Source organism: Anguilla anguilla, chromosome 9 (genome assembly GCF_013347855.1).
Source record: "Anguilla anguilla isolate fAngAng1 chromosome 9, fAngAng1.pri, whole genome shotgun sequence".
Taxonomy (NCBI): Eukaryota; Metazoa; Chordata; class Actinopteri; order Anguilliformes; family Anguillidae; genus Anguilla; species Anguilla anguilla.
In genome coordinates this window covers 36,696,625-36,721,285 of record NC_049209.1, presented here as the reverse complement: position 1 = coordinate 36,721,285, position 24,661 = coordinate 36,696,625, and the positions used below count along the sequence as shown (strand labels likewise).

Below are 24,661 nucleotides of genomic sequence, written 5' to 3'. Positions count from 1 at the left end.
GAGGGTTAAGTAACGTGTGAAATCTATTGCACCGATGTGCTTTTCTCATGTTCAGTAGTAGTAATAATTATGAGTGAGTCATGATTTTAAATGTAATGTTTTAATGGGGAGTTTCAGAATGTACATATGTAGTAGGCTAATTGTTTGTATGTGGCTAGATAGAGAACAGGGCGAGGTAACATGAATGTAGAAACGTGGAGTTTGCTGATAAGAAGGTTTTGTACGGTAGCCAAGTGAAGAAATATAGTTAGTAGAAATGGCACGGTGGTGAACTGGTGTAACTTTTTAATAAAAGGAATACATTTGCCGTCATGAAATGCATATGGGTGGCCGTGAGTGAGATTCGGTAAAGCAAATATAAGCGTAAGAAAACGTTAGTGTAAAAGAGGAAATTATCTGCCTGAGGGCAAGGCAGGATTCAATCCTTCAACCGGAGGTTTACCAGTCTGTGAGTTTGTTAGTGCAGCACCATGACATAGCTATGCAATGCGTGAAATATCATTAGCAAACCTGTCCGTGGTTTTAAAGAAGAACACAGTCCAGTAAGCACAGAAGAGCTCCCGTTGAATCCATATGGCTTTGCAATATTGTAGCCGGTTAATAAGTGAACGTGCAGACGGTACGTCATAATGCAGTGTATACGTTCAGTGAATGGCGGGTAGATATGGTGCAAAAGCAATAATTGAGAAGTAGTAGACAATTATTAGTGAGGGTAAAAGCAGGTTAAAGAAATGTGTTGCTAGATGGGCTTAAACCTAGGACCCCATGTTCCCAAGACTGTAACCTTGCCCGCTAGGCCACACGCGGACTAGCTGTTCAAACTGGAAATGTTTCAGAGTAAAAAGGTATGGGTATTTTGCGTGTGTATGCAAGTTTTTGATTGGGTCGTGTAGGTGAAGATTTGACTAGTGTCGGTAAAATGTCCAATGGGGAGACATGTTGTTAGTGGGATAGGCGGCAGGAAAAATAAGAATGAGAAGAAGAAGAGGAAGAAGAAAGAGAAGAAGTAGAAGAAGGAGAAAATGCAAAATCCCCTTAGTTTGGGGCTTTATTGTGTGGACATGTGAAGTTGTTTATGAAATCTGTCTTTTGAAATGGGGTCAGAATGTACAGAATATAATGTTTTTAAGGGCTGAGTGTCTGTGGCTGTTGTGGTTATTTCTGCGGGGAACCCTGAAAAGTGCCGAACTTTCGGTGCTGTATAGGTATGGAGCATGCCCCCGCCAAGGCGTAACTTGGCGGGATGGCATACTTGCCATCCCAATATGTTAAAACAGGTTTCTCAGTAACAATTTTAAAAGCTGTCACAATTCCAAGAAATTTTGAATTCCTTGCACTGAAGGTTCAGCTGGGGCCTAACTCAGTAATTGTGGTTGGGGTCTTTCGACCCCCATCTGCTGAGTTAGGCTCCATTGATGCAATAGTGGATCTACTGTCTCATTATTCCGATGTTGAATTGATTGTTATGGGTGATTTTAATTTGAACTGGCTGAATGATACTTCCAATCATTTCAAGGAGGTTAGTGGTGGCCTTATTCCAGCTAATAACAGAACCTACTAGGCCAAATCTGAAAGACAGCTCAAAGTATACCCTAATTGACCTTATTTTTTCTAATATGGTTGATAATATCACTGCCTGGGGTGTCTTTGAGCTTGGAATCAGTGATCATTGCCCTGTTGCATGCATTAGAAGTACTCAGCTAATGAAAACAAAATCTCACAAGGTTATAAGGAGAAATCTAAGACATTTTAACCTCTTAAGGCACAAGCCAAATTTTGCCAATCCTTGCCCATTTAGGGGGTACCCTATTTAAAGCTTTATAACTCCAGACGTGAACACCACAGAGACTTGAAAAATGGCTTAAATGAAGCAAGACATTTGTACAATTTACAATACTAACACAGATTAGTTTATATTCATAATTTTGGAAGAAATAAAGTGCCACAAATGCAATTGTTTTGACAAAAAATCCAAAATAAATTTGCACTTTTTAAGTTCGCAATGAAATACTGCGAGATTGAATATATGCAGGAGGTTAAACTATACATGTGCTAGGTCAAAAACTTCTTGACCACAAGTTCATAAAATCTAAGGGTGGATATGTAGAACTACTATAGATGTATGAAGCAAAAACTAAGCAGTGTACCCAGCATCTCCAAATCTATCCAAAATGTCTAAATTATGCATTGCTGTAAATCATAACATATCCATGTATTTCACTACAAATCAACTGTTTTGACTCAAGAAAATCACTGTTGCATAATTTTCAAATGGGAATTACAAGCTTTCAGTCAGTACAGTGGTCTAAAATAGCTAGGTGTCCAGAAACATATCCAAAATCTCTCCAAAATTGAATAAAATGTTTTTTGTCCATTATAAAGCATATAAATGAGCCCCTTATGAGGGTTTAAGATGAAACATTGCTATCAGATTAAAAAAATAATGCAAAAACATTGTCACACAATGCGGTACAGTACCTAAATGTGTAATAATTAACTCGTGTGTATTTCTATACTCTGTACTCTCGTATGTTTTATTGTATGGGGATGAGACAACATGAAAACAATTTTCACCCGTCCACCACGTTTTGGCAATGTTCCAGCTCTGACGTCATCACTGTTGCATGCTTCACAAAAACTATTACACTTCCGTCTAACGCTTACATTACAGTGTGAAATATTTACATTATATAACACCACTAACCTATTTAAAAATACTCAATTTCAAAAAGAACGTATATAACCGAAATATTTTGAACGATAATACTTACATAGCAATGGTGAAATCTCCTCTATGTTCAGTAGATAGAGACAGAGAGACAGTATCAATTATATTGTTCTATTCGCTTCTGTTTTTCTCCAGAAAACGATGTCAGCTAGGTCTATCAGCAAACATATGGCTTAGCTATGTTCAGAAGTCCTCAATAATAATAGTATTTTCCAAGAAATTACGAAATATCCTTGAACATGTTTCGTTAGGTGCATCGTATTTGTCTGCTAACAGAGTGTGATTGCGTAAGTGAATGCTATGCTAAGAATATTTTCTGTTACGCTGACCTATAAAACGCTATTCCGAAAGCAGAATTAGACATGTTATACATCGTTAGAAAGCTTATACTCTCGCCTACCGAATAAATGAATTGTAAATCTAGTCAGACTGTACTAAAAAGGGCGACGACGCCGTAAACAACAGGTGTGGTGTTACGCACAGCTATTTTGGAAGATACCCAGGCGTCACAGATGCGCCTATATTTCCCAAACGGATTGTCCAAGACAATATATGACCACGCAGTCTCAAAAGGGACATCTCTACACGTAAAACCAACAGTAAGGTTTTATATTTATTCAATATTTAGTCCCAGATATTGACTGTAGAATGACATGGTATCATTTTTAAAAACTTTTTCTCGTTTATTTCGTTATTCAGTGAGCAGCGTTTTCACTGCTGTATAGGCATATCTTAGGGCTATTGTCGGGTTTATCTTGTTGCTATGACGGAATACGATTTTTTAGTGGTGAAAGAATATTTTTATGAATGCCAAGATAGACAATATTGTCCATTATGTCAAGGGTGGGGGGTGTTTTTTAGATGAGACTGCAGGGAGGGGGTGTGTGTTAAATGAACGACGGGAGCGACAATGGTGGGGCTGCGAAACTCCGTTTTCGGCATAGTTGTCATGTATCGTCTACTAATGAAACGGAAACAACGCGTTTCTGTTTTCATCTCACACTTTGGTTGCAGTAGCACCGAATGTTTGAGTTTAGTAATTTAGGCACGCGGGCGTGACCACCACTAGGGGCTGTGCGCTAAGAGGTTAATGACCAAGCCTTTTTATCTGACGTTTCCCATAGTAATATACACTACACATCTGAGATTACTGATGTCGATTTGGCTGTGGATTTCTACACAAAGACTCTTCTTTCTGTTATTGATAGACATGCTCCACTAAAAAAAATAGGATTAAAGATAGTCACCCCCTGGTTTTCACCTGAGCTAGCAGCTTTATTTTTTAAGAAAGGAATAGAGCCTGGTCACTTGCCAGACACTCTGGTGACCCTTCACATCGGGCAGCTTTCAGACAAATCAGGAATAAATGCACATCTTTGGTCAGAGTAGCCAAATCCAAATATTACCTAGATCTAATTACCTGCTCCTATGCTAACTCGGCTAAATTCTGGAAGGCAGTGAATTCCAACAGACCCACTTCACACATTGATTCTGGTGACTGTTTGATCTCTGATTTATTTATTCGAAAAGGAATATACAGGACCCCCTCTTATTATTGATGATTGTATATGTACCATGAACCAGGCCTTTCAGTTTTCCTTTCACCCCTTCTCTGCTAGTGTTGTTTTTGAGGCCTTGCAAACCATTGATCCCAGGAGCTCTACTGGAGAGGATAAATTAGATCCTTTTTTTCTAAAAATGGCTGCTCCATTTATCACAGAGCAGTTAACACATATTCAATCTTTCTATTTCAACAGGCATATTCCAGAGTATCTGGAAATTGGCACATGTATTTCCACTGCACAAAGGAGGTGATAGAAATGATCTAAACAATTATAGACCAATCTCCAAATTAACATGCCTTGCTAAAATCCTGGAATCTAACAAATAATCAACTCAAGGTATTTCTTTCTAGTCTTTCAGTTATAAGCCCACATCAGTCTGGATTCAGAGCCAATCATAGCACTATCTCAGCTGTTACTCTAGTTACAAACAATATTATGTCTGCTCTAGACAGTAAGAAACATTGTGCTATCCTTTTTGGAAATTTGTCAAAAGCCTTCGACACAGTTGATCACACTTTGCTTTTACAGAAGCTGTGCAGCACTGGTTTAGATGGTAAGGCTTGTGATTGGTTTCAAAATTATCTGTATGGGAGACTTCAGTATGTGAAGTCTGGGAGCAACCAGTCTGGGTTCCTGCTGGTGTCGAAGGGGGTTCCGCAGGGATCAGTTCTGGGCCCTATCCTTTTTACTATTTACATCAATGATATTGTTTCCTCACTGAATGATTGTCAAGTCCATCTATATGCAGATGATACTATTGTATATTGTATTGTTGATTCTGCTCAGCTTGCCATTGAGAAACTGCAGCTTGCTTTTAATGCTCTTCAGGAGGCTCTTGTTAAGCTTAAGCTGGTCCTTAATGCAAGCAAAACAAAATTCATGTTGTTTACTAGGGCCAGAAACACTGATTATGATAGTATTTTTATATCTACTGCAAATAGATCTAAAATTGAGAGAGTTTCTGAATACAAATATCTTGGCACCTGGCTCGACAAATTCCATATAGGCTAGATGATCTTGTCAGCAAACTGAGACAAAAAATTGGCTTCCTTTATAAAAACAGATCTTGCTTCCCTATGCTCAGTAGAAAAATGATTGTTGAAGCAGTTTTCCTTTCAGTGTTGGACTATGGTGATATTATTTATAGAATTGCTGCTCCTTCTACTTTTAAGCGCTTGGACACAGTGTATCACTCTGCCCTCAGATTTATCACTGGTGATAGTACCCACCACTGTGTCCTCTATGCCAAGGTGGGTCTGTCTTCTCTGGCAGAGAGGTGTGATAAACACTGGTATATGTTTATCTTTAGGGCCATTGTCTAATGCTTCCACCTTATATTACAATTATGTTGGAGTGGCGCTCTGGACCCTACCTAACCCGGTCAAATGTCTTGCTTATGCTTAAGGTCCCTCTGGCTCGGTCAGAAATGGGAAAGTCAGCATTCCATTTTAGTGCCCCATCCTCCTGGAATGAGCTTCAACAAATCAGTTCTCTACCAACTTATGGGCAGTTTAGATCGCTGGTTTTGAACATTCCTGTCTCTGATTGTATCTGTTTCTGATCTTATCTGTGCTTGATTTTATTTATTTTATTCTAGTTATTTATTACATACTATGTTGGTTTTACTGTTGCTGTGTTATGTGATCTTTTATTATACTTATTGTGTCTTAAATGTTTTTGTAATCTCGGCTACATTGAAAATGAGGGCCTGGCCCTCAATTGTACCTCCGAGAATTAAATAAAGGTTATGATGATGATGATAACATAACGTAAGACGAGAACAGGCCATTCAGCCCAACACTGCTCGTCTAATTTTCCAAGAAATTACGAAAATCATTGATAAAGTATTGTCGGGTGCAGTGTCTTTTACTGCTACCACAGAATGAATACGATTATGAGAAAACTTACGGTTACGCTCAGCTATAAAACGCTTTCCAAACGCAGACTTAGACATGTTATACATCGTTAGAAAGCTTATTCTGTCACCTATTGGATCGATTAATTGTCGATCAGACTGTACTAAAAAGGCCGACAATACCGTAAACGACATGTGTGGTATTACACACAGCTATTTTGGAAGGTTTTGTCACAAATGCGTGTGTATTTCACAAACCGATTATCCAAGACAAGATATGACCACTCAGTCTCAAAAGGGACGTCTCTACACGTAAAACCAATAAGGTTGTATATTTATTCAATATTTAGTCCCAGATATTGACTGTAGAATTGGTATGGTATAATTTTTTAAAACTTTGTTTATTTCATTATTCAATGAGCAGTGTTTTAACTGCTGTACTGGTATATCTTAGGGCTATTGTTGGGTTTATCTTGTTGCAATGATGGAATACGATTTTTAAGTTGTAAAAGAATATTTCTATGAATGCCAGTAGGGATGTATCCAAATCCGAATACTGTATTCGGGAATGCATGAATAATGCAATGGAAACAGATAGTTCTTCTACCTGAAGTTGCTTGTTATTATTTGGATTTGGGGGGGGGGGGCTCCATGTTGAGTTCTATCTAACGTTAGCCTCTAGCCTCTATCTAACGTAATGTTACATGGGCAGAGAGAGAGAGGGGTAGGGCGCCACCAGTTACGCACATTTACCCACCGGTTATAAAAAAGAGGGCTTATTATTTAAGTCAGTAGTGCAACTCCAAAATAAATCCAAGTTTCTATTAAACCCCCATATCAAAGTAAAAAGTTAAGTCTGCATATTAAACAAGGTGCAACATGTTTAGAGTGTAAGAGACAATGGTGTCCAGCTCAAAGTCCAACTCAAATATTGGAATCAAATGTCTGTTTGTAATGTAAGAATGTCAACATATCCACATGTTCTGGACTTACAGTAGACTAGCTCTTTTCTTGGAAACTTTTTACTACTAACTAACGCTTGTATTACAGTGTGAAATATCCACATTATATAATACCACTAACCTATTTAAAGAGACTCAATTTCAAAAATAATGTATATAACCGAAATATTTTGAGTAGTAATACTTACATTGAAATGATAATTTTATCTTTTTTCAGTTGATAGAGACAGAGACAGCAGGCTAAATCAATGACCGTTCTATCCGCTTCTGTTTTGCTTGAGAAAACGAGATGGCTTAGCTATGCCCAGAAGCCCTCCATAATGATTATTATGGAGGGCTTCTGGGTATTTTCCAAGAAATTACGAAAAATCGTTGACAACGTTTCGTTAGGTGCAGCGTCTTTTTACTGCAATGACAGAGATTCCCTCTGTCATTGCAGTAAAAAGACGCTGCACCTAACGAAACGTTGTCAACGATTTTTCGTTGTGAGTGAATGCGATAAGAAAATGGTTTACAATGACCTATAAAACGCTATTCCAAAAGAAAAATTAGTTATAGGCCTACATTGTTAGAAAGCTTATACTTTCACCTACTGAATAAATTAATTGTCAATCAAGCCAGACTGTACTAAAAAGGGAGACAATGCCGTAAACAACATGTGTGGTATTACACACAGCTATTTTTGGAATCTCTGAACCTCTTTCCCAACCAAGTCGGACTCTGCTGTAGCTGCCATAATTTTTTCAAAACTGTAGCGTTGACTGGAGCCAAAAACAACTGACATTACGTAGCAATTACATAGTGATATTGAAGAAAAACATTTGTTATAATGAATTTAAGCGTTTTAGAAATCAAAAACGTAAATTCATTAAAAATTTTTTTTTAAAACATCGGTTTAAAATATTGATGTCGACGCATTTTCAGCGTGGACGTCATCGATTACATCGACTAATCACGGCAGCCCTAATGCAGAGTGTTCATAGACTTTAATAACAGTGAAAGAAAATTTCCAAAGCTATTGCTGGTATTAAAAGTAAAAAGCTCAAGTGTGTAGAGGGCAAATCCAGGAAAGGTTGTGATTTGGTATGCTGTAGATGTCTCCTTTTGCATAACTGGCTACATGTCTTAGGATGCACAAATAAATATTGCAGTCAATTCTGTTGCTTTTAATTACTTTGCACTGTGTTTCGTTGGGAACTTTAATCAAATTCTCTGTCCATTACATTCTCTATTGAAATGCTAATGACATCCCTCTTTTTGGTGAAGTCACTTTTGTCATTTGCTGGCTGGGGGAGGCTGTTTTTCCTGTGGAAGGCCAGGCATTTTTCTCTTCCTATCATGCCAGTGTCTTTGCAATTAATGAGCACTCCTCTTTCCACAAACATGCAGCTTTGCTTTAGATGTTGTTGTTTGGCCTAACAAAGCCATATAAATGCTAAATCAGTTTTACATTGCTGTGAAACTCTTTTTTTTGTACACAACCTTGTGTATAGAATGCTTGAAGATCAGGCTTTCGGTAGATTTAGTTTTGGTTGTCAGTGATGTCTTTATGTAAAAAGATGATGCTAAGTCTTTTGTAAGATTGATTGATTAATCCGCAAAAAAGTTATTTAATTGTCTTGGTAAGGGTTTACTTTGAAATATGGGGGAAATGCTATGGATTCTCAAAGTTCATATTTCCCTAGAGTGATTTAGTGAAATAGTACAGAACACAATGATCACCTGTGTGCACAGATTCTCTAAGGGGCAGGGGTGAAAAATGATATAAGGGCGCCTCCTTCACATCCACCAATTTTGGGCCCCTCCTGGATTGGGGAAGGTGGATGTGCATTAGGACACACACACACACACTAGTCTCTCAGTGGCATGCAGAGAAGGTATGTTTTCATTTTTCCTTTGCTATAGTGTTGTTACTTGTGTAGCATCCAAGGGCTCACCTATGACTTTATATAGGCTACTCTGTAATAAAACAACAACCCGAAGACAAATGTATTTCTTTGAAGGTACTCTCCTCACTCCATTTAATGAACAAAATGTATTCTCCCTCCTTTTGGGGAATTTGGAGAAAAATAGAAAAAAATGGGGAAAAACATTTGGCCCCAAAAAATGTATTCCATTTTCCTCTATCAGACGAGATTCAAAGCAAGATCCTCCCATAGTCTTTTTGCAAATGTTAATGACCTCTGTGTGGTCAATGCTGATGTCCCTCTCAGTGGATTGTAAGAGCGGATCCGAGAGCCTGTCTTCACAAAAACTGTTACGGAGCTTGGTTTTTACCAGCTTAAGCTCCGCTAATGCAGTTTCAGTGGCCAATGTGGCATAGATTTTGAGGAGCTTGGTTTGGGTAGGGAAAACTGTCCATCTAATTTTTTTAAAGCACTGTAATGTGATTTGTACATTGCTTTTGACAAAGGAGTAGGAAGACTGAGTTCAATCAGTTCATTGAGGATGAGCTGGGGGAATTTTTGGGGCATGGGAAGTTCACAATTGAAAATAGGAATAAAGCTTCAAATGAAATTGTCATGGCCGTTTCTGAAGTGTGAAACGTGTTCTGTTTGTCCTGTCAATCATGCGGTCAGATTCACACTTTGGCAGGAGAGATCAGAGGGAAATAGGGATGGTGGCTCAGAGGATTTGTCGAGCTCTATTTTAGTCCTTTATATTTTTTCTGCTGCTTCTCCTCACAAGTAATTTACCTGGGGTGCTGATACGTGGCCGCAGAATTCTCAAGAGCTGACTGTGGACCTCCAGGGGCCCATAGCTTAGCCAGGAGGGGAGCTGGGCCCCATCTGAAATTCAAGCGCCTGGACCTGCCAGCCCCCTGCCTCTCTGCATGAGTAAATGTTAAAATCAAATCCCTTGTTTGGCATCTCACAATTACCTGTGTTTGGGAATCCAATCTTATTTTTTCCCCTTTCTCTCACAATACTCACAATACTTACCCTGTAGTCAGAGATTGCCCTAGATTTATTGTAAAGTGACTCTTTCTCTACCTCGCTCTGTCTCTGTCATGCACGCTACTTCCATATTTACATTAAAATCTGTTTTTTAAAATTCCACCAAGAAGGTCATGTGTAATGGCAGTGTTGAATGATCCATTTTATTAGTTCTCCACCCAGTGGCATCCTCAAAAGTAATGTGCTTGCTTTTGTGTGCATTTGTGACAGTGTTGCAACTTTTAACAATGAAAATATTTGCATTTTATCATGCGTTTGTCTAACAACAGATGTTTAGATTATGCACAACTGCCACAGAGCAAGGCCAGCCAGGATTAGTGCACAGATGTCAAATGGATTTGTCAAATGGATTTTTGAATTGTTCGCCAGGAACATCAGGAGACCTTGCACTCCGGTTCTGTGGCCTAAAATATATGACCTTGTAATAACTGACTTGACCTCAGTATTCAGAAGTCTTGCGTGGATTCTCATGTCATTTGCCCTCTGTTCTCTGAACATGGGCCTATGTTAAATACTCTGAGTTATTTTTAAAGGAATGAAAAACCGTCTCCAAAAGAAAAAAGCTCTTTCTTCATCCTGCTGCTTCCTCTGGAACTGCTTCCATTGGAACATTCACTGCCCCAGAGTTATTGTGCAGGTTCAGAAATTATGGCCTGCCACTGTCTTCAGAACCCTCAGTAACCCTGCGCCTCACCATACTTTTTACTTCAGAGACAGCTCAGCTTGACATGGATGCAATTCAGGATTATTAATTAAATCTACCTCTCTTTGCAACAGTGACATAAATCCAATTTCATTTTTATACCATTACTAAAGAAAAATTGCTGAAACGTTATTCTTTTCATCAAAGAAACCTAATTTTAATTAATTTCATGTGCCATGGGTTCACCAGGGAAATGAAGAATTTTTTTTTGAACATTAAATGATGAGCAAGTTTTTATTTTGCTGCAGTTGATGGCATTACAAGCCTTGCAGAAAGGTTACAAAGCCACATTTTGGCTTGACTCGGATTTTGGCCACAGGGTTCCTCTGATTTTACAAGTGGACATTAACTGAAGTGATACCAATATGGTATGACCTGCATTGCTCTGAGACAGAGAAGTCCTTCTTTGGACTGGGGTTAGGACTATATTAGCCCTGAATGTTTTATTATTTTATAATTGATTCAATGCCCCAGTGCTGACCTTGCAGTGATATGAGTGGAGATTTAGCACTGAGGTGGACTGAGGCAGCCAAGATCTGAAATTCCATACTGACTCCTTCTGAAAGGCCCTAGGAAGTATATGGTCTAAAGAAGCATGAACCTCTCTGTCAATGCCAGGTCTCTGAGGCAGAAGCTACCTCAGCAGAGCATCAGCAAAGCGAGTGAAAGTATTTTTAATCTGCTGAATGGCGGTGATGGTGGTTTGTATGCCTGACTGTGAACTAAGCAACCACACTGCAGGCCCAAGAGATGTAATTAGAATCTGAAGAAAAACACGTTTTCAATGTACAAAAATGGCATTTTACTCAGACATACAAAGCCCTGTTTATAGCCTAACTCAGGGGTGTCAAACTCATTTTTACCGAGGGCCACATCAGCATAATGGTTGCCCTCAAAGGGCCAGATGTAACTGTAAGACACTATAAATGTAACTAAATGTCACCAAATATAATGTAAAATAAATGTAACTACTCCGTAATATATTGTTAAATAACTTTCTGTATTTATTACTTAAAGTTACAAATATTACATATGCATTTGCATAGATGTAAAAAAAAGTGTTTGCTTGTTGCTCTGTTACTATAACATAAATCCTTTTAATTTGTCAGGTTAAGAAACCCACATTACTCTATTTATCAATGATCAAACTATTCAAAGAAAAATATTAAAACACAAGTTAAGACATTAACTTTCTTCAAAAAAATTTTGTCACAGTCGAGAGGGTCAGAATAACGTACAACCAACTATAGTGAGCTGCTAAGAACGTGTGACAGATGTAGCATTTTACAAAAACAAATGGCTGCACACAGCCTTGCAGGAGTAAACATTTGTCTGCATAAACCTGTAAACAACAAATACATTACTACACAAAAAGCAGTATATGTAATAAACTCAAAATAATAAAATAGGGTTGTCTCAGTTCACAACTATGAGTTGAAAATGATGAGGATATGCTGCCTGTCCTTGAACACACCAAGTGGATCCCCTCCACCATCCTCATCCATTGATCATGTTCTGAAAACAACAAACACAAAACAAAATGCAAGAACAATCACTAAATTGCACTCAGTTTAACTATTCTTATTTTTGGTTGAAATACATTTTATCATATTTTAATTAGGTTTTAAAAAATACTTACCTATGTGTTTTCTGGCCAGATGTCTGACACCGTTTTCCTTTGGCCAGTGTGTCAATGTCTGGTTTTAGCTCTTGTGCTGTGGCAATCTGTAAAACAGCGTGGAGGTTGTCATCAGTGATGCGTGATCTGTGCTTGGTTTTGTTTAGATTCATTATTGAAAACATCTGTTCGCACAGATAGGTGCTCCCAAACATAGACAGAACACGGGCAGCATGAAGTCGAAGCTGTGGCATCACACCAGGGGGCAGTAGACGGTAAAAGTCCTCGATTGCAGCATCCTGGAACTTTGCTCTCAGGCCACTGTCGCTTTGAAGCTCGATTAACTCCAGCTGAAGGTGATGGGGTGCACTGCTGACGTCGGTGGTGAAAGGACTGGCAAAGATAGCAAAGCCCGAGTGCTGTGCTTTGAAGTCAGAGAAGCGCCGATCAAACTCATTCATTAACCGGCTCAGTTTGGTAGCCAACCGGGCACATGAAAAAGCATCGGGAACTGAGGCTGAGATGCTCTGACAAACAGAAAAGTGGGCAAGATTTTCCTGTTCCACTTGGCACTTCCATAGGTCAAGTTTACGCTGGAAACGTGATCATGTCGGACATCTGCGTGATGACTTGTTTGCATCCCTGCAGCTTCTGATTCAGTTGGGCGAGATGCTCAGTTATGTCACATAACATAGCAAAATCACACAGCCAGTTTGGATCTGACAGTTCGGACAAGGGTTTTCCTTTACTCTGCATGAAAAGCAATATCTTCCCTAAGCTCAAAAAATCGTTTGAGGATTTTGCTCCTACTCAGCCACCTCACTTCTGTATGGTACGGCACGTCTCCGTACTCCGAGCCCATCTCCTGCAAGAACAGCTGGAACTGGCGGTGATTCAGGCCACGCGCCCGAATGAAGTTCACTGTTTTCATGACCGTGGTATCATCCATCCCCAGCAACTTTCCACACAAAGCTTCTTGATAGATAATGCAATGATACGTTATCAGAGGCGTGTGACAGTTACTTTTTTGCATTTTCTCCTTCATTAATCCAACCAAGCCCGCTTTTCCTCCACCCACTGCAGGTGCACCATCTGTAGTTAATCCCACCAACTTTTCCCACGGCAATCCAGTTTTACTTACGGACTTCTCCACCGCATCATAAATGTCCCGTCCCGTTGTGGTCCCATGCATGGCAGCTACATCCAAGAGCTCCTCGGTGACAGAGAGGTCCGACTTCACGCCTCTAATAAAAATGGATAGCTGTGCCGTATCCGTGTTGTCTGTGCTTTCATCAACAGCTAATGAAAAAGCTGTAACTGCGTGACTCTTCGGCCAGCTGTGTTGACAGGTTTGCTGCTAGCTCCTTGACTCGGTCCGCGATGGTGTTTCTTGACAAACTGACATTTTTAAAAGTCTGTATCTGGTCGGGGCACACCTGCTCACACACCTTCAGCATGCACTGCTTCAAAAACACACCCTCTGAAAAAGACTTTGAAGCGCGGGCGATTTCTTCAGCCACCATAAAGCTAGCTTTCACTGCTGCATCGTTTTTGGTTGTGGCTTTGGTGAACACATTCTGCTGCGATCGCAGTTTGCCTTTTAGTTCTTTGACAATTTGTTGTTTTTCTTGAAGGCTAACTTTGGCATACTTGGCTCCGTGTTTGGTGTCAAAGTGGCGACGTAGATTGTACTCTTTGACGACCGACACCGCCTCATAACACAAAAGACATACCGGTTTTTCTCCTTGAAGCACAAACATGTATTCGCCTTCCCATCTTTCTTGAAACTGCCTTCCATCTGCATCAATCTTTCTCTTCCTGGACATTTCGGGATCATTTGTGGATATTCTCAATTTCACTTGTAGCATTAATTAAACACTGGATACACCTGCGACCTGATTGTTACCCGTCACTTCGCGGGTAACAATCACCATGCATTGTGGGAAATGTAGTTTTTCTGGCCCGCGGGCCTTGAATTTGACACATGTGGCCTAACTCATTAAGACTTGCAAAATCTAGGTCATCATCACAATTCTGTAAACCCACAGACAATGTGTCTCCCCATTGGACATTTACCTACACCAGCCAATCATTTACCTGCACTAGCCAATCAAAATGCAAATATACATGCAAAATGGACTTATATCTTTCCCCCCAAGAAAATTTCCAGTCAAGACAACTAGTAAGTTTGTGGGTCACTAGTAATGTCGTGGCCTGTGAAAAACGTGTTAAAAATAAATTGCTTGAATTACCGGTATGCTGCATGAACCTTTAACTTCACGTACGTTGACGCAAACTGACATTCAGCGCATAGCGAGTTGTTCTGTGCAGCACGGGTAGCTGACTTAGCAAGTTAACAAAATGGACCGATTTCTTAATCAAACTCCCCCATCCACATCATCAAGTGAACCTGATACTGAACATATACCTTCAAAATGGTCTTGAAAATACGATGAATCATTTCTTCAGTATGGATTTACGAGCTTCATTGAGAACAAGGAGGAAAAGCCCAAATGCCTCTTGTGTGGTAATGTGATGTCTATGGAGAGTATGAAACCAAACAGACTTAAAACACACTTTGAAACAACACACAAAGAATACATGGGCAAGCCAAAATCATATTTTGAAAGAAAATGTGTTGAGCTGAGCAGACAGGGAATACACTCTTTTGAGGTGAGCTTTTGCGTAGCTAAGGCAATGAAGCCACACAGAATTGTTGAGACTTTGATATATTACCCGCAGCCATTGATATGGTCAAAACAATGTGTGGCGAAGGAGAAGCGGAGAAACTAAAGAAAATACCTTTATCTAATCATACAGTGAAGCGTAGAATTGAGACAATAGCTAAGAACCAAGAGAGCACTCTTACTGAGCGACTTAAGAATCCCCCTGTCTATGCTGTACAGATGGACATTAGCACAGAAGGAAAAAGCACCCATGCTTTGACTTTTGTTCGTTACATGCACAAAGATGCAATTCATGAGGATATTTTGTACAGCCTCCAACTTCCAGAGCACAGAAAATGTTTGCTGTCTTGAAAAAGTTTTTGGAGGAGAGACAAATTCCATGGGAGCAGTGGCGTAGCCAGAAATGAAATTGCAGGTGGGCCTGAATGAAAGTGGGTGGGCCGCACAATTCATTCCATAAATAGGTCAATCGCATTTACATTACAAGCGCAAAAGTGTTCTGCTATGCAATGGCCTGCTGTGTTACACTGCTGTTGTTTATCTATTTCGTTTTTCCTACTTATGTGGATGTTTTTTCGCCAGGTTTATTTGCAGTAATACTGATTTGTCATGACTATTAGACTTAAAGATTGTGTTAAACAACTAACATTACAGGTAACGTAAAATTAATCGATGTCCTCAAAACATATCGGCTTGAGAGTCTCATAAATCAGCTGCTGAAAATGAATGAAAATTTGAGTCGAAATATAAAAGTACATGTTGCTATTTGATATATATCTATATCCACAATATTTCTGACAAAGCCTCTGTATGGCGAGATGTGTGCGGATCTTCCGGTTGGGAAACGGAAGTGTCGTTGTTCATTGTTTTTAGGGAAGCCGATGAAAGTTAGATAGCTAGCTAGCTAGCTTGTTTAACCTCTTAGCGCAAAGCCCCTAGTGGTCGGCACGCCGGCGTGACGAGATTACTGAACACAGACATTCAGTGCTACTGCAACCAAAGTATGAGTTAAAAACAGAAACACTTTGTTTTAGTTTCATTAGTAGACGATACACGACAACTGTGCTGAATACGGAGTTTCGCAGCGCCACCATTGTCGCTCTGGTCGTTCATTTAACACGCGCCCCCTCCCTGCAGTCTCATCTACAACTACACCCCCCACCCATGACATAATGGACAATATTTTCTATCATTTTCATAAAAATATTCTTTCACCACTAAAAAAATCGTATTCCGTCATACCAACAAGATAAGCCCGACAATAGCCCTAAGGTATGCCAATACAGCAGTGAAAACGCTGCTCACATAATGAAATAAACGAGAAAAAGTTTTTTAAAATGATACCAATGATACAATCAATATCTGGACTAAGTATTGAATAAATATACAATCTTACCATTGGTTTTATGCGTAGAGATGTCCCTTTTGAGATTGAGTGGTCATATATTGTCTTGGACAATCTGTTTGTGAAATATGCGCATTTGTGATGCCTCGTACCTTCCAAAATAGCTGTGCGTAATACCACACGTGTTGTTTACGGCTTTCCCTGCTGAAAAATCCAGCTTAAACCGGCCTAAACTGGTCAAGCTGGTCTAAGCCGTGTTTTTGACACTTTCAGCTGGTCAGCCAGCTGTTCACCAGCTGACCTGCCTATATGGTTAGCAGGTCCACCAGTTTGACCACCGTCTTACTGTACCAGCTTAACCAGCTTTGACAAACTTCGTCAAGCTAGAGACCAGCTTTGACCAGCCACAGACCAGCTATGAACAGTTAGAGGTGTCGAAAACACATCTTAAAACATCTTAAACCAGCTTAAAGTTTTGCTGGAATTTCCAGCTGGGTTGTCGCCCTTTTTAGTACAGTCTGGCTTGATTGACAATTCATTTATTCAGTAGGTGAGAGTATAAGCTTTCTAACAATGTATAACATGTCTAATTTTGCTTTTGGAATAGCGTTTTTTAGGTCAGCGTAACCAAAACTTTTCTTATCGCATTCACTTACGTGGTAGCGATAAAAGACGCTACACCTAACGAAACGTGGTCATCGATTTTTCGTAATTTCTTGGAAAATACTATTATTATTGAGGACTTCTGGGCATAGCTAAGCCATATGTTTGCTGATAGACCTAGCTGAAATCGTTTCCTGGAGCAAAACAGAAGCGGATTGAACTGTATCTTTGATTCACTGTCTCTGTCTCCATCTACTGAACATAGATTTCATCATTGCTATGTATGTAGTCTATTACTGCTCAAAATACTAGGTTATATACGTAATTTTTGAAATTTAGTGTCTTTAAATAGGTTAGTGGTATTATATAATGTGGATATTTCACACTGTAATGTAAGCGTTGGTTAGTAGTGTAAAAGTTTTTGTGAAGCATGCGACAGTGATGACGTGAGAGCTGGAACATTGCCAAAACGTGGTGGACGGTTGAAAATTGTTTTCATCCCCATACAAGAAAACATACGAGGGAACAGTTTTAGTCTTGTCTTTGTATGTTCCCAAATTTATGCCATTTTAAGACGTTACCATAGCATTTAACATAATGTTTGTTTACGCCGAACCGGACGTTCTGCACGTATTCCGCGCAAGGTATCATGGGAATATTGTGGATAGGCTACCGGAATTGTTACCAGAATTCCTTACCTGAAAGTTTGTTTTTTTCTTGGATCAGATAAAAGAATGTTTAAAGCCACAACAATCAATCAAAGCTCGTTGCCATTTTCATCCCTTTCACTTTGTCTTTCGGCTTCATTCCGTAGTACTGTATTTGTGGAATCTGCACACTGAATTTGGATGAGCTCGATTGAATAGATGTTGAATAGATGAAAATGCTTTCACTTGGCTAAGTAGGGGGAGGGGTATCGTATCAATAGGGAAATTACGCTTTCAAAGTAACAACGGTGACAAGTCTGCGTGTCTTTTTTTTTTTTTTGCTGTTATCGCTAAAAGACGAGATGCAAGTTGCACACTAGGCCCAGCCACCCATAGCTACACCCCTGCGTGGGAGTGAATGGTGGGCTTTTGCACAGACAGAGCTCTGGCCGGCCGGTGGGCAGGCCTACGCATGCTAATCATGGAGTGTACCCCTCTGCTATATGGATGCATTGTATGATACACCGTGAGCAACTGGCAGCAAAGGAACTGAGCGTGGCCCTTGCAGATGTATTACACCAGGTAACTGCCATAGTCAACTATATAAAGCCACATCCACTGCGTGCACGCCTATTTACAAAGCTTTGCAGTGATATGGGCTCCGAGCATGACAATTTGGCACTGTCATTGTCAAGGAGGAGAGTCCTGCAGAGATTTTTCGAACTGAGAGTTGTTGGCTTTTTTCATGGACGTAAAAAAAAAAATAACTGAATTCGTTGATTTTTTATGTGACCAGAACAACATGTGCCTCCTTGCTTATGGAACGGATAAAAACAATTAAGCAAAAACATTATCACACAATGTGGTACAGTACCTAAATGTGTAATCATTAACTCTCCTATGTTTTTCTGTACTCTACAGTATGTAATGTTTTCTTGTATGTGAATGGGATGACATTAAAACAGTAATCAACTGTCCACCATGTATTAGCAATATTCCTAGTTCAGGTCATATCCGGTGCATTAAACACAGACACGACTTAGTTATCAACGAATACTTACGTTACAGTGTGAAATATCCTCATTAAATAGGTTATGGGTATTTTATAAAGACACTCAATTTCAAAAATAACGTATAACTGAAATATTTTCCGCAGTAACACTTACATGTGGACAATGAAATCTTATCTGTGTTCAATGGATAGAGACAGAGACAGAATCAATGCTGTCGTTCCCCAGTTCTGACTTAGCTGATATACTGTTTTCTGGACTGTCAGCAAACATATGCCGTAGCCACGCTCAGAAGTTCTCAAGAATAATAATATTTTCCAGAAAATGACGAAAGTCATCGATAAAATTTCAGCAGGTGCAGTGACTTTTATTGCTACCACAGACTGAATACGTAATGCACCAATAATGAGACAAAATGTTCGGTTACGCTGAGCTGCAAAATGCTATTCCAAAAGTTAAATTAGATGTATTAGGCTATACATAGAAAGCTTATTCTGTCACCTATTGGATATATTAATTGTCGATCAAGCCAGATCGTATGACAAAGGGTGACAACACCATATTGTTATTATGCCCAGCTATTTTGGAAGGTACTCAGGCATGACAAATGTGCGTATATTTCACAAAAGGATTGTCCAAGACAATATATGACCACTCAGTCTTGAAATGGACATCTCTACGAGTAAATCCATTGGTAAGGCTGAATATTTATTCCATATTTAGTCACAGATACAGATATTAATAATAGATAATAGCCGTAATATAATTCTACTATAATTCCTCTTGTTTATTTCAGTGTTCAGTCAGCAGCGTTTTTCACAGCCGTAATGGCTTACCTTCGGCTATTGTTGGCTTTATCCCGTTGCTACGACAGAATATGAATTTTAGTGGTAAAATAATGTTTTCATGTATGCCCAGATAGACACTGTTTTCCAGTGTGTCATGCGTGGGGGGTGTAGTTACAGATGAGACTGCAAGGAGGGGGTGCTTGTTAAATGGACGACCAGTGCGACAATAGTAGTGCTTAGAAACTCTATCTTCGGCATAGTTGCAACTCATAATTTGGTTACAGGAGCACAGAATGTCTGAATTGAGCAATCTAGACATACCAGCATGTTGACCACTAAGGACATTGCACGAAGGAGTTATAGAAGGTAGCCCAGTAAGCACAAGCTGAATATAGTTTAGTTTAGTTTAGTTTATTAGGATCCCAATTAGCTGTTACCATCGCAACAGCTACTCTTCCTGGGGTCCACACAGAACAAAATACATACAAATATATAAAAAGGGACAAAGTAAAACAACAACAACAAAACTATAAACAATTGATAAAATTAATGAATATATGAGTATAGATGGAATGTGGATGTCTAAAGTGGTGGAAATCTAGGTTGACATGTCGACATAAAGGAATAGGTTGGGTCAGTTCAACCCTATTTCAGCTCAGGTTTTACTTCCATATGGCATGGCTATATCCTAGCAAGCTAGAAAACTTTCACATTGCAACCAAGTCAAGCTGGTTAACCAAATGTCTAGATGGTATGACATAATACAGTGAAAGACTGGCTAGGTTTTGTTGAATTGTGATGTGAAATGTAAATTGTGTTTTCTAACTGGCTAGGACATCGGCAGGCTATATCAGCGTAAAACATGAACAAATTAGTGGTAAATTCACCTAACTTAGTGCATTTTTGGCAAAACCTGCCAACCTATTTACATCTGTTTAGATTCAGTCTGTACTGTCTGTATTCAGTCTGGTGCTCACTAGGAGACGAAAAAGACACATCTATAGTCATGAAACGATACTATGTGGAGTTGACGTGAAATGATAGAGAATGAATTTCAGGAATATAAATGGGTTTCCATAAGGATTTTATAGTTGCAAAAGCAATAGGCTATTTTTAAAGTAATAGACAATTATTATTATTAAGATAAGATAAGGTAAGATAAGATAGACTTTATTAATCCCCAGGTGGGGAAATTTGGGTTTTACAGCAGCAGATAAAAACAACATATCACACATAGACATAAAAAGTGCTTGTAGTAATTTGCTTTAAAAATAAAGATAAAAATAAAAAAGTGCTTTTTTTTAGTGCAGCAGCAAAGTCAGCATGGCTGTCGTTATGCAGTCTGATGGGGGTTGGCACAAAGGAACGCCTTAGGCGCTCCGTCTTGCCCCTGGGGTGGATGAGCCTATTGCTGAAGGAGCTCCCCATTCGCCACAACTCCTCATGTAGGGGGTGGGAGGGATTGCTCAGGATGGCACTGATCTTCCTCTTCATCCTTCTCTCTCCTACTACCTCCAAACTGTCCATTTCAGTGCCCATTATTATTAGTTATCAAATAAGCTTGCATAACAAATTACAAATTTGCCTGGGCTTTAGGTGGGATTCGACCTGGGCCTTGAAGGTCCCATAGGAAAGCATGTTACCTGTGAGTCACCAACAAAGTAGCTGCAGTGGTTGCAAATTTTTTGGTTAAGAATATATATGTTCATTTTACATGTGTATGCGATTGGCTGGTTTACCTAAATGTCCAATTGGGAGAATTTGTTTGCGTACCTGGAGCATTTGTGATGTTGTAATGGGCAGGAAAGAAGAAGGAAAAATGCTAAATCCCCTAAATTGTGTCAACATGTGAAGTTGTTTGCGAATTTTGCCTGTTGACATGAGGTCAGAAGGTACAGAAATTTATGTTTTTAAAGGCTGAGTGTCTGTGGCCATTGTGGTTATTTCTGTAGGAAACCATGAAAAGTGCCAAACTCTGTGCTGTATATGTATGGGGCATGTTGCCCGCTAAGACAAAACATGGGTAAAACCGAGGCTGTTTCCTGACCAGGAAAGAGGCAATGATCCCTGCTGGTTCAATTCTACAAGGAAGGCACAATGATTGGCAAGGATTGATTCCGTTTATTCTTGATGCAGGTAGGCTATATGTTTTTTTGTTAAAGAAAATATAAAAACTGAGATCGATGAAGTAAGGGAATAGGAGAAATCCTGTTATGTTTTATGCAAATGGTTTTAGGTTTGAACCCTGCTCCCTTTCACAAGGGCAAGGTTCGTTATTTCACTTACACCAGAACTGCCTTTATCTGTCACGTCACCCAATGTTAGTACCTTTGACTTAGACTGTTTGCCATGGGTTAGTATAAAAGCCTTGCTATGGTGCATTTCAGTACAGTAAGTATGCTTACTTAACCAGCATCCTGCCCATACCTCTGTTTGACTGGCATGGCAATTGTTAAGCAACTTGAGCAGTGTTTTAAAATATTTTGTTGGTGATATGACGGTCTTCAAACATAATTTGAAAAGATTTGTTTCTGACAGAATAACCTTTCAGCAGCACAAATGTAACTTTTTCCTCCAAAATAAAACAAAGTCTGCTGGCTTGTGTAAGCAAGATGCATGACAACCTAGAAGAACAAACCATAACCTGTTCATTTGGCAATAACTTGAAAATAAGTATTAAAAAACATGATAGATGGCTGTGGGAATAGCTATATTTGTGACTTATTGATATATTTCTGAGTGACAGTTTAAGAAGCTGCTAAGTTAGTATTATGTCACTTTTGAGCCTCTGCCAGGTTTTTCAGAAGCTCTTCCGTTAAAGGAGACACAAAGACAGAGGGGTAATCAGCCTCTTGTGCTCTCAAAAATTGCTGAGTCATCACTGCAGCCAAAAAAGGTCCTGTTTGATTTAAGGCTACACCTGCCTTCACATTGCCTTTCCTCCAGCTTGAATATTGCCCCTCTCTGTATTTGCTGTGCTTTATTGCCTACTTTGTGAACTGGAAAGCAGATGCAGACAAGGCAGAATGGGAGTTGCTTTTGTAACTGTTTGTGTAATGACTGTGGGTATGATGCCCGGACATACCTATGTGGTAAATGTCGTGTGGAGTGATGTGCCAATTTGGCTTTCGATCAGGCCTAACCGAGGCTGATGCCTGACCAGGAAAGAGGCAATGATCCCTGCTTATTCAATTCCACAAGGAAGGCACAATGATTCGCAAGGATTGATTCAGTTTATTCATGATGCAGGTGTATGTTTTTTTGTTGAAGAAAATAAAAAACTGACATCGATGAAGTAAGGGAATAGGAAAAATCCTGTTATGTTTTATGCCAAATGGTTTTAGGTTTTAACCCTGCTCCGTTGCCCAAGGGCAAGGTTCGTTATTTCACTGATACCAAAACTGCCTGGCATAACATAACATAACATAACATAACTTAAGACGAGAACAGGCCATTCAGCCCAACACTGCTCGTCTATTCCTACCACTAAACTGTACTTAATGCTTAGTTTACCTAAAAGCTAGATAGTATCTAACACTGTATTAAGCCAGGCCTTGAATACCCTCAGTGTTTCTGCCTCCACTACATGTCCAGGCATTCCACACATTGACCACTCTCTGTGTGAAAAAATAATTCCTAATGTCTGTGTGAAATTTACCCTTTGCCAGTTTCCATTTATGCCCCCTCGTTCTGCTAACCAAACTCAACTTGAATAATTTCCCGTAGTTCACTTTGTTAATCCCTTTAATAAATTTAAAAGCCTCAATCAAATCTCGCCTAAGTCTTCTTTTACTAAGCTTGAAAAGTCCAAGCATCTCAAGCCTTTCCTCATAACACTTATCTTTTATACCTGGAATCAATCTGGTTGCCCGTCTTTGGACCTTTTCCAGCGCCTCTATATCTTTCTTGTAGTACGGTCCCCAGAATTGTGGTCTGACAAGGGTATTGTATAGGGTGAGTATGATCTCCTTAGATTTATACTTAATACTCCTGGCTATGTCAAAAGGTTTGTCAGGTATGACTTTCCCTTGCAAAAACCATGTTGGCTATCCCTTAGGATGTTATTATTTCCAAGAAATTATTCTAGTTTGTCTCAAATGATAGATTCAAGTATTTTACATGTGATGCAAGTTAAACTGACTGGCCTGTAGTTTCCTGGATCAGTACGGTCCCCTATCTTATATATTGGTTAGGGCTGCAGATATCGATTATTTTAGTAATCAAGTATTCTACCGATTATTCCATTGATTAATCGAGTAATCGGATAAGAAATACTTTTGCTTTATTAAAGAGCAATAGTCTTATTTTCTCTTGCATATTCACAAGTCTTTTAAAATGAACAACTCATTGGTTTTCTTTTTAGAAAACTCACATTTTTATTTCTTATTGCATACAATAATCCCATAGTTTACCCGTTGTTTCTCGGTACTTGTACTGTACACACATTTTTCTTCTGAGTGCATTTACAAAGCCAACATGTAATATTCATGAGAATACACCTCCTTAAATGTCTCTCTCTCTAAATACTGGTGTGTGTGTGCGTGTGCGTGTGCGTGTGTAAGCCTTTAAAGGAGCATGTGGTTGCAATGAAGAAAAGTGAGCATATCAACATGCTCAGAACTGAGGCTTGCCCTGCGCTTTGATGCAATGTTTCCTGCTGCAGAATACAGGTGCTCTGATGGCGTGGATGTTGCCGGAATACACAGTAAGGACTTTGCCAGCTTTGCCAGCGTTGGATAGCGCACTGCATTTGTTTTCCACCATGACAGTGGATTCTCCTTCTTGGACTGGGGATGTTCTCCGAAATACATCAAGACCTCCTTCTACACAGTTTGGTTTAACTGCTGCTCCTCATCCTCTTCATCACTGGTGCTGGAGTCTGTTGATCCTAGTATGTTATCGAGGAACGATGTTGCACCCTTGGCATGCGTTACTGGGTTGTCTTGTGCTGTGCTGGAGGCTCCATTTCACGCCTCGCTTCCTTTTTGACAGCAAGTGCCGTGGTTTGTACTGTGCTATGGACCTTGAATGCTTCGTCAGCAGGCAAGAACTTAAGTTTTCTGAACCTGGGATCCAGAGCAGCAGCAATTAGGACGGTGTTTGGAGAGTCAGATTGAAACACAGTTAGTCCTTGCCATCTGGATGTGATCTGTTCTGCCACATGAGCCTGGTATGACCTTACTGGTGCAGTCT

The 24,661-nt window shown here is 39.5% G+C and overlaps 1 protein-coding gene and 1 pseudogene across 1 annotated transcript in view; one reads left to right on the top strand and one right to left on the bottom strand.

The window, feature by feature from the left end:
- Nucleotides 1–24,661, top strand: part of tmem132e (transmembrane protein 132E) — a 517,422-nt gene that overhangs the window by 49,984 nt on the left and 442,777 nt on the right. The window lies entirely within an intron of this gene.
- LOC118235583 lies at nt 11,752–14,256 on the bottom strand (annotated as a pseudogene).